This window comes from Gallus gallus, chromosome 2 (assembly GCF_016699485.2).
Source record: "Gallus gallus isolate bGalGal1 chromosome 2, bGalGal1.mat.broiler.GRCg7b, whole genome shotgun sequence".
NCBI classification, from domain to species: Eukaryota; Metazoa; Chordata; class Aves; order Galliformes; family Phasianidae; genus Gallus; species Gallus gallus.
In genome coordinates, this window is record NC_052533.1 from 34,185,156 (window position 1) to 34,193,896 (window position 8,741).

Here is an 8,741-nt window from a genome sequence, read left to right on the forward strand (position 1 = left end):
TGAAGAATAATTACTGCTATACTTGTTGTGTTTGGTAACATGACACATGTATGTCTGGTTTCCAAGGGGACTGCACTTCAGAGCACATGACAGAAAGGAGCTGCTGTGTGGTCCAAGAGGTCCCTGTATGGGGACAGCAAAGGGAGGGGGACTGTGGGCCATATCACAGAGAACACTACACACAAACCAACAAAACAAAACAAAGGGAAAACATCTATCTCCTGTTTTGCCTAGTTGCCTTCCTGTATGCTTTTTAGATGGGTTGGTTGGTTGTACCAACACCATTTTCCCATGGTGGCCATTTACTTTTCCTCTGTTGTCACATCTATGAACTAGATCCTCTTCCTCAAGTAGGTTTCACAGAGAGCTCAATCAGAGGTCTCTGTTCTGGGTGGCAGTTTATTTTCTTCACTTCTGCACATTTTTCATACAGCATAAACAGAAAGCAATGGTTCAAACATCAAAAAACATGAAATTACTTTTAGCTCTTTATTTTGACAGGGACAACACTTCAGGTTCCTCTAATTCCCACTGACGGGAGAGAAATGTAATAACAAAATGTTTCAGGCAAAATGGCATAGAAGCATTAACTCCAAAGACTTCTGCAGTAGAGCCTCAGGCAAGAGCAAAGGAATACCAGCCTAACAGGAACAAACACCTTGTATTCTAACCCCACCTTTTCTTTGAATTTGGCAACCCAGGCATAATGAATGCTTTGAGCCAAAGCCTCCCATGAAGATGAGTTAAAAGGTCAGATTAAAGAGCAGGTCACCTTCCGTCTGACGATGCTTACTAAGTAGCCGGGTTTACTCCTCTTCCAGCTAATTGGAAACAGAATATAAAGGCCTGAATTATTACTTCACTTACTTTAAAATGTAGACCCAGTGATGCAGTCAGCACCAGCAGGGGTTGGTCCTGGTAGCTGAGGTGTCACCACCAGCACAGAGAAATGGAACTGCAGCATTTTAATACATACATTCACCTCAAGTTTGAACAAGGGGATGACCAGAGCAGCCTTTATGCCAAACCTGTTAGTACAGAACTGATCGGGGCACCTCTCAGTCCATGTGCAAGTGCCTCCAGGTCCTTTGTGACTACAGTTTTCTCTGGGATGGAATGGGGCTATGCTGAGGCAATGAAGACAGCAGCCCAGATTTCTTTTCATGACATCTGGACAGTGAAGTGAGTGAGAGCATTCAGTTCTGCCTTTGCACCTTGAATCTCATTTTATCTCCAGCAGTTTGATTCAGATTATAAAGATACTGGAGAGTCTTACACAAGAGAGTCAAAAAGGAACGTTTGCAAGTATTGGTAACTTCTTGGCTTACATTTTTCATCCCTGCAAACTCCACTATTTCTGCTCTCAATAAAGCATACCAGCGCACAGTGAAATGTTTTGTTTCTACTCTTCTTCATTATGATATAATTGATTAATGCCTCAATGGCTGGTCTGCAGATAAGCCTCCAGTGGCGATGCTTTCAGTTAGCCACCACTTAATGGCCTTAAAGAAATCCACCAACATCTTAGAGGGGGGCTGATTTTACAGTCCTTTGCCATCACTTCTATCAGTTGCAGGGGAAGAATCGGAACAGGACTACAGAAGAGTAGAATCTCTGCAAAGTGCAATCTCTGACACACCATCCACACAGCCTACAGGTGCTCTGTCACCAGCTGCTCTGGAATGGAGTAGTGCTGAAACAACCAGCCTATGTGATAGGAGGCACAGTACTTCTGCTATCTTTCTAGCTACAAATGGTGGACTTTGTAAAACAGCAGCTCACTTGTAGATTATTACACACAGGACACAGCAGAATTCTGATGGCAGAGAACAGATCCAGGTGTCAGGATTGTTAGTGAAGTTCTCTTTTATAGCTTGAACCTAAGTGATGCACAGATCAACGTAAAGGCTGAATGCCTCTTTCAGTTACTAAGGAGCAGCACTATGAACTCTGTTGAAGCCTGTGACATTTGATAATACCATCATGATATTTATTTTCACCGAAGGTAAATTTGTGTTACAAATTCAGATGATGAAAATAATCATTCTTTTAAAATGTGTGTTATATAAAAATACTGTAACCCGATTTGTATACTTATTCAGAAGATTACTAACATAAATCTCCATTGTTTGCCATTTATTTATGACTTTCTCAGTCTTACAGGCCGATAAGAATTAATCTAATAATGTCCTTTATGTTGTTATAGGCACGGATAAGTTTTAAGGGATTATACCCTTTGGTTTTATGTTTTCCACAGCATTTTTTTCCTCAGCTTCTTAACTTAATATCCTATTAAGGTTTAAACCGTTTTTTACAGTCTTTTTCTCATCGTTTTAATTTGACATTGACATGAAAAAATTCACTGCAGATATGAAAGAAAATCAAACAGTATTTTGATGCATCAGTTCATTTCTAAAGCTTCCAAACATCAGATATAAAAACCTGAGTACAAACCACTGGGAAGCTGCTTCAAGTACAGTCTATCTTGTCAATCGCTCTTTGTACATATGGTTTGGGATTACTGAGCAACCCAAAAGCTGTAGAGAAATCAAAATGTTTAACGTGATATATGGCATTAACGCCTTCCTCTTCTGTCCTTTTTATTAGCCTACACTGCATGGGAATGCTTAGAAATCAAAAGCCAGGCAGCGAACAAAGAGCCAGTTTCATAATCAGAGTATTTCAAGTGGGCAGATGCATCATGTGCATTAAAAATAAGGCTTACAGAAAAATCCTCATTGACCAAGTCGTCTATCTCATCCACAGGCTTTTTGTCTCCTTCTCTCATTTGCATGTGTGTCACACCCCTGGAAAACTTCTCATCTGGGCTGCCGAGAGCTCCTTTAATTTACAAATCAGTCAACAAAATCTGAAAGATCACTTATCTGACCGAGCAATGAGCGCTCGTGATTATGGAGCCTACAGAGCTCTGTTCATCACACGCTGCCTCAGCAAGCCCACAGACTGTGGCAAAAGTCCCTTCTTCAAGGTAGTTTCCCATTGATTCCTTTCCATGCAGAAGCAAAGCAAACACCAGTTTCTTAGTGGAACGAGCCTTGATCAGTCAGTAATGCCTGTGTAGATGGGCACACATACAGCCTTAAGAATAGAAGGTGGTGCTGAGGCTATGGAAATAACTTCTGAGTTTTACTTAAACAATGGGCTGTCTGAGGGCCAGCTCCTGCTCTTGGAACCGCCTCGTGCGTGCGGCCAGAACTGTACTCTTAAGGTTCCCAGTGCCAAGAACAACTCTTAAATCGGTGATGAGAGGGAAGGGTGAAACAAAATAGGTCTTGAACCTGAAAAATAACTCGATAAGCAAAACGAGTACAATGAGAGCATAGCTTGATAATTACAAGAAAGTGGCATCTTTTCTGAAAGACATTTTCAATATTTTCATCCAACGTTAGACACTGTAACACAATGCTGAGGCTTGGCAGAGGATGCCAGTTCCTTTTGCAGAGCTTCCAAGGTCTCTGAGTTCAGTTTGGTTTCAGTATGGAACAAGAACCAGTTTCCTTTGCAAAGAGGAGCAGAGCTGGGATTTTCACCGGAGGTGCAATGAGAAGTGGCCGCATTGCCTACAGCCTGCCACCAGGCTCTGTCTCCTCCTCGGCCCATCACAAGGGAGAACATTTGCCTCTGGGATGTTTTGCTTTCAACAAGCAGGCAAATCTTGATAAAACTTGGTTTGCTTGAGTCTTCTTAGCCAGCTCGAGTGAAATTGTTAGTAACAATTATATGCCAGCAAAGACTGCAGGCTCAGCAGAAAGAGGAAAATCAATATTCATTTTATAAGAGGGAGAAATAACCGAGGGAAGTAGAAAATGAGAAAAGCTGAATTCAATTTCAGCTTCCAAGTACATCCATCCATTGATTTTACAGCACTGGAGGACAGCAGAAGAGCCCAACACGGCCTCAACTATAAGAGCAACCCCAGCTTTATGTTGCAAATGCTGGCTCCTGCTGCAGTGCCTGGCAGGGAAAGCTTTTCTCTACGTTCTCATGTGTTCAGGCCATATGTACTTTCCTTTGTTCTCCCTGGCACCTGGAGTGATTTTCATTCTCCCTGTTTGCAAAAGCAAGCGCTGGAGGGGAAAGGACAAAGCAGGAGGCAGGGGATTAAGGACCCAGAACCAAGTCCCCAAAGCTGTTTCAGCTGATGGCAGCAGCCCAGCTGTTTAATAAGTTGGCATCTGACTCCCTCCCTGTTTTCTGTATCACTTCAGTTATCAGGAAGATTTGGGTAGCCTCAGAGCCTGCCTCCACAGCTCAGCCCTCCCTGCGTGGAGTGTTATGTCATGCACATGGGCGGCATGACAAATCGTCAGTGCCCTGCTGAGATGTGAAAAGAGCCCACCTCACCTCCTCTGGGATGTGGCAGGAAGGCATGAAAACTACCCGCTGGAAGCTGAGTTGATCCTGTGCCCCACAAGCTGGGTGCTGCTCCTCCAGTCTGCCCCATGCTGCCCTACGGCTCACGGCGGGTTTGGAGAGCTGGAGCTCAGGGTCACTTTGTGAGAACACTCCAGTGTCAAACACCCGTGTTGTGCCTGTCATCATTATTTTCAGGACCCCTAGTGGCAGAAATAAGTGTTCGTAGAGAAAAAATCATTCTGGAAAGCTCTCAACACGAGAATGAAACATGAAATATCAGGATGGCTGTGAACTCCATCGAGCCAAGAAGGAATGTCAAAATGCCATTTCTTTAATTAACATTCTGGGTTTTCTCCAGGAAATTATCTCATCTTCCCCTCTCTTATGCAGAGTACTGCAAACTAACAAACCGAAATGAAGTTCCCCGTTTGTGGAAGGATGCTTTTTGGTCAAGCAAGGAAAACAATTGTTCACTGATTTAGAAAAGTCTTCCTTCCTCCCCTGTGCCACCCCAAAAACACCCCACTGTTCTGGGCGCAAGTCCTCCAAGTTCAGGGCTGCTACTGCATAATTCAGTGAAAGATTAAAGTCTGCCAGGATAACACACAAGACCTAGAACACATTTATAGCTATCAGTGATCATTATTTCATACCTGACAGTAATCCCTTCAGCAAACAGCTATCCTCAATTACTGATCTTTCAATATGGGCTTCGAAGGTGAGCGTGTAGATGACAGCTTTGAATTTTCTCTTTTCCAACAGGAATACTCTTGGCACGATTATGCTGCAAGTGCAGTGCAGATCACGAAATCTTTTCCCCCCAAACAGCCCCTGACAACACAACCCGTGCTCCCCTGCCTGCAGCCCTTGGCCAGATCACTCCAGCTGGGCCAGTGCCACAAAAGCCCCCTGCATGGAGCCCATTCTGCCAGGCCCGCTCCTGTACTAGCTCTCATCAGTGCAATTATGTTATTAAAGATGTTTAAAACACACCTGCAAAATAAATGGCAAAAGGAATGAAGGAAAAGATGCAGACAAAGACTACATCCAGCAAGAACACAGGAGAGCCATATCCCTTCTTACTCATTTATTTTTGGCAGTAGAGAGATGAATCTAATGGAGAACACAGGAGAGAGAGGAGAAGCAGAAGGGGCAAGATGGAAGAGGCTACTTCTCAGGATGAGAGTGTGCAGGTGGCCGTCTGTTCTACTGAGACAAGATTGCTCTTCTTCTGTACTCCAGGAAATGACTGCACGTTTCAGAAATATGCAAAAATCCCTCTTCGAGGTTTCCATCCCTAATCAAGGTTCCCTCCCTGCCCTATCTGAGAAGCTCATCCCTCACAGCTCTCTGGTTGCTTTCCACTGAACTCACTATAATGAAGAAACAACAGAGTATCCACCAGCAAAATATCTATTCCGTGAACTGCGGCCGCTCTTGGAATTGTCATTTTCTGGCAGTCTCAAGCGATGGATCGCAATACACTACAGCTGGGGGAAATGACAGAGAGAGTCTGCGTGGTACAGATCTGGATAGCGCAAGAATGTGCAAAAGTAAACAGAATTTCACAGAGATAAAACACATTTGACAGGTTTAAAGTACGGTAGTCAGCTCAGTAAGAAAAGAGAATATTAAAACGGAGTGGTTTCAGATTTTCTGAGGAGGACGGTCTCTTAGCAGCCTCTGTGCCTCCGGGCACGGCTGCAGCTCCCGTACATCTTGGGAGGGCATTCTGCTCCTGGTTGGTGGTGTGCAGCTGGTCGGGAGCTCCAGGCATGCTTAACACAGCAGTGGTATGTAGGGGGCACCAAATGGCAGGGCCAAGATCCTGACCTAGTGAAGGCTGATTGCAGTCAGATATCCTATGGCTTGCGGTTACTGTAACAGAGACCAGCTACAGCTGCTGGACAAAATAAATTAATACGAGGAATCGAGCCGCAACATACAAAAAAAAAATAAGAAATTAGACTCATTACTCACTGAATAAAGTCTACTGAAAAATTAAGTTTTGGAAGAACTGGAACTATGTGGATTGATGTCAAGTGCCCGCCTGCTCTGAAGGACGATGCAGAGTGAGAAGTACTGTAATATTTTACACTGACGTCTTCAGAGTGAAATTATTCACTTCACACTGAAGTGGCTCAGCTGACGCTTCTGCACCAAAATGATTTTTATGAATTCAATGTTCCGTCTCCTCTCTCCTCCCTATTTTTCAGTTCAGCAAGAGGCAAATAATAAATGAAATGGACACATCTCATTCCAACGCGGCACCGCTCGGGACAGCAGCACTCACAAATCAGAGCTGTCTGTGCTTTTGCCCACCCCAAGCCCACACGTGAATGAGGCTGCAATGCACTCACCCAACCTCAGCTTTTGGCTGACTGAGTAAAGCAGCAATCCGATGCAGGCTGAAATATTAATGAGAGATAGCTGTGAAGGGCAGAAAACCCAGAAAATTATTATTTACTGCGCATGGCCTTTATTCTCTGTTCATTGGGTAATTTGTTTAAATCCTGCCCTTTCGTTCAGTGAAGTCAACACCACCAAAGCAGACTGAGTTACTCCACGGTTACACAGCTGTGTAGGATCTGCCCCAGGTTGTTCTTCAGAAAGCATTTTACATGAGCTGCATCTCCCGGGGCTCCGTGTGCCTGCAGCTCCCACCATCCCAGGCCACTCTGATCCTCGAAAGCTGCCCTTGCAAGGCAACCTGTCTTATGGTTACCCATCCATTGCGATAATTTCTCATCTGCCAGGTTGATTAACATGTCAGAAATGAATCTCTGTCTTCAGAACTTTATTTTTGCAAGTGTTTTTGGTATAAATGCCTTTACTGTACAGAAACGAACTAGACAAAATGTGCAGACGCTTTATTTGGCGTGGAAAGAACCCAAGGACACGGCCCGGCCCTGTTATGGTTGCAAAAATAAAAGGAGTATGGGGAACTTGGCCTTCCTAAGTGGAAACTCTCCATTTGGGTGGCCTTGCTGCAATCTGTGTGGGACTGGCAGTCATTGTCTCTGAATGAAGAGGCTGGCTTAACCTGGAATGCTATCAAATCCTCCCCTTCCTAAGATCTTTCATTTGGCAGAGGTACTGACAGAAATTCTCTGGCTGAGAAAGCACAATCAAATCCTGTTATGCGTAGTATCTTGAGAAGGGGTCCATTAGTCTAAAGCACTGTGTAAGTTTGACTGTGGTTGTTTAATGTTTTCTCCAGTTGCTGATTTATTTGAATTCTACTTCAGATGAAAATCCCAGACTTGAAATAGCTGTCAAGGAGGAAAAAGGAGGAGAGGAGGAGAGGAGGAGAGGAGGAGAGGAGGAGAGGAGGAGAGGAGGAGAGGAGGAGAGGAGGAGAGGAGGAGAGGAGGAGAGGAGGAGAGGAGGAGAGGAGGAGAGGAGGAGAGGAGGAGAGGAGGAGAGGAGGAGAGGAGGAGAGGAGGAGAGGAGGAGAGGAGGAGAGGAGGAGAGGAGGAGAGGAGGAGAGGAGGAGAGGAGGAGAGGAGGAGAGGAGGAGAGGAGGAGAGAAAGTATTTGCAAGGATCAGTGTTTTGAAGGGACCAGATTAAATTCTTCCATGGTACATCTCCTGTACATCACCCTCCATTTGCTCAGTGCAGCAGGGATAACCACAGCTCAAACCATGAGGTTACTGGTTGGTTTACTGGGCAAGGGACAAGTTCGGAGACTGGTGCCTGGTACAAACAGCTGGAGTGGGGAGAAAATCCCTCCTGGAATAAGCAAGAAGGGATGGGCCCTTTATCAGCATATCCCTCCAGACCGCCATGTGCTCTCAGTGTGTGCACAGCAATGATTTATGTACCAGCTGACTCTCACACTCACCCTTCCTTCTACAACAAAATCTGCCCTTTGGATTGCGAGGCAGCCTGCAGTGCAGGTGCAGAAGCAAAGCCACAGAAACATATTTCAATGCCCAAAGCAGGATGCCAGCTCTGTGTGCCGTCACCTGCTTTCCCTTGTGCCTTATGTCAAGGGACATTAAAAACACAGTTTTGCTTCCAGTTAACAGCAGTGCTTGAACTTCATGAACCACCTCTGGCAGGGAGCACGCTCTCCTCCTTCCCACATGCTACAGTGAAGGCTTGCATTTGCTTGCAAGCGTCCCACTGAGCACCACCCCAGCTTTGGGAATTTTGCTGTTTGTCTCAACAGCAATGGATTGAGTTCCCAACTCTGCAGCTTTTACTTGCCCAAGGAAAGCCTGCGGGCTCTGACTTCGGGCTGTTTGCAAAGCCTGTCAAAAACTATCTGTGTATAGAGATTGCAACAGCGAATACCACATTTAAGGCTAAAAGGCAATTCTATGCCAAGCTCATTCTAGGTCACTAACTTCCTAAGGG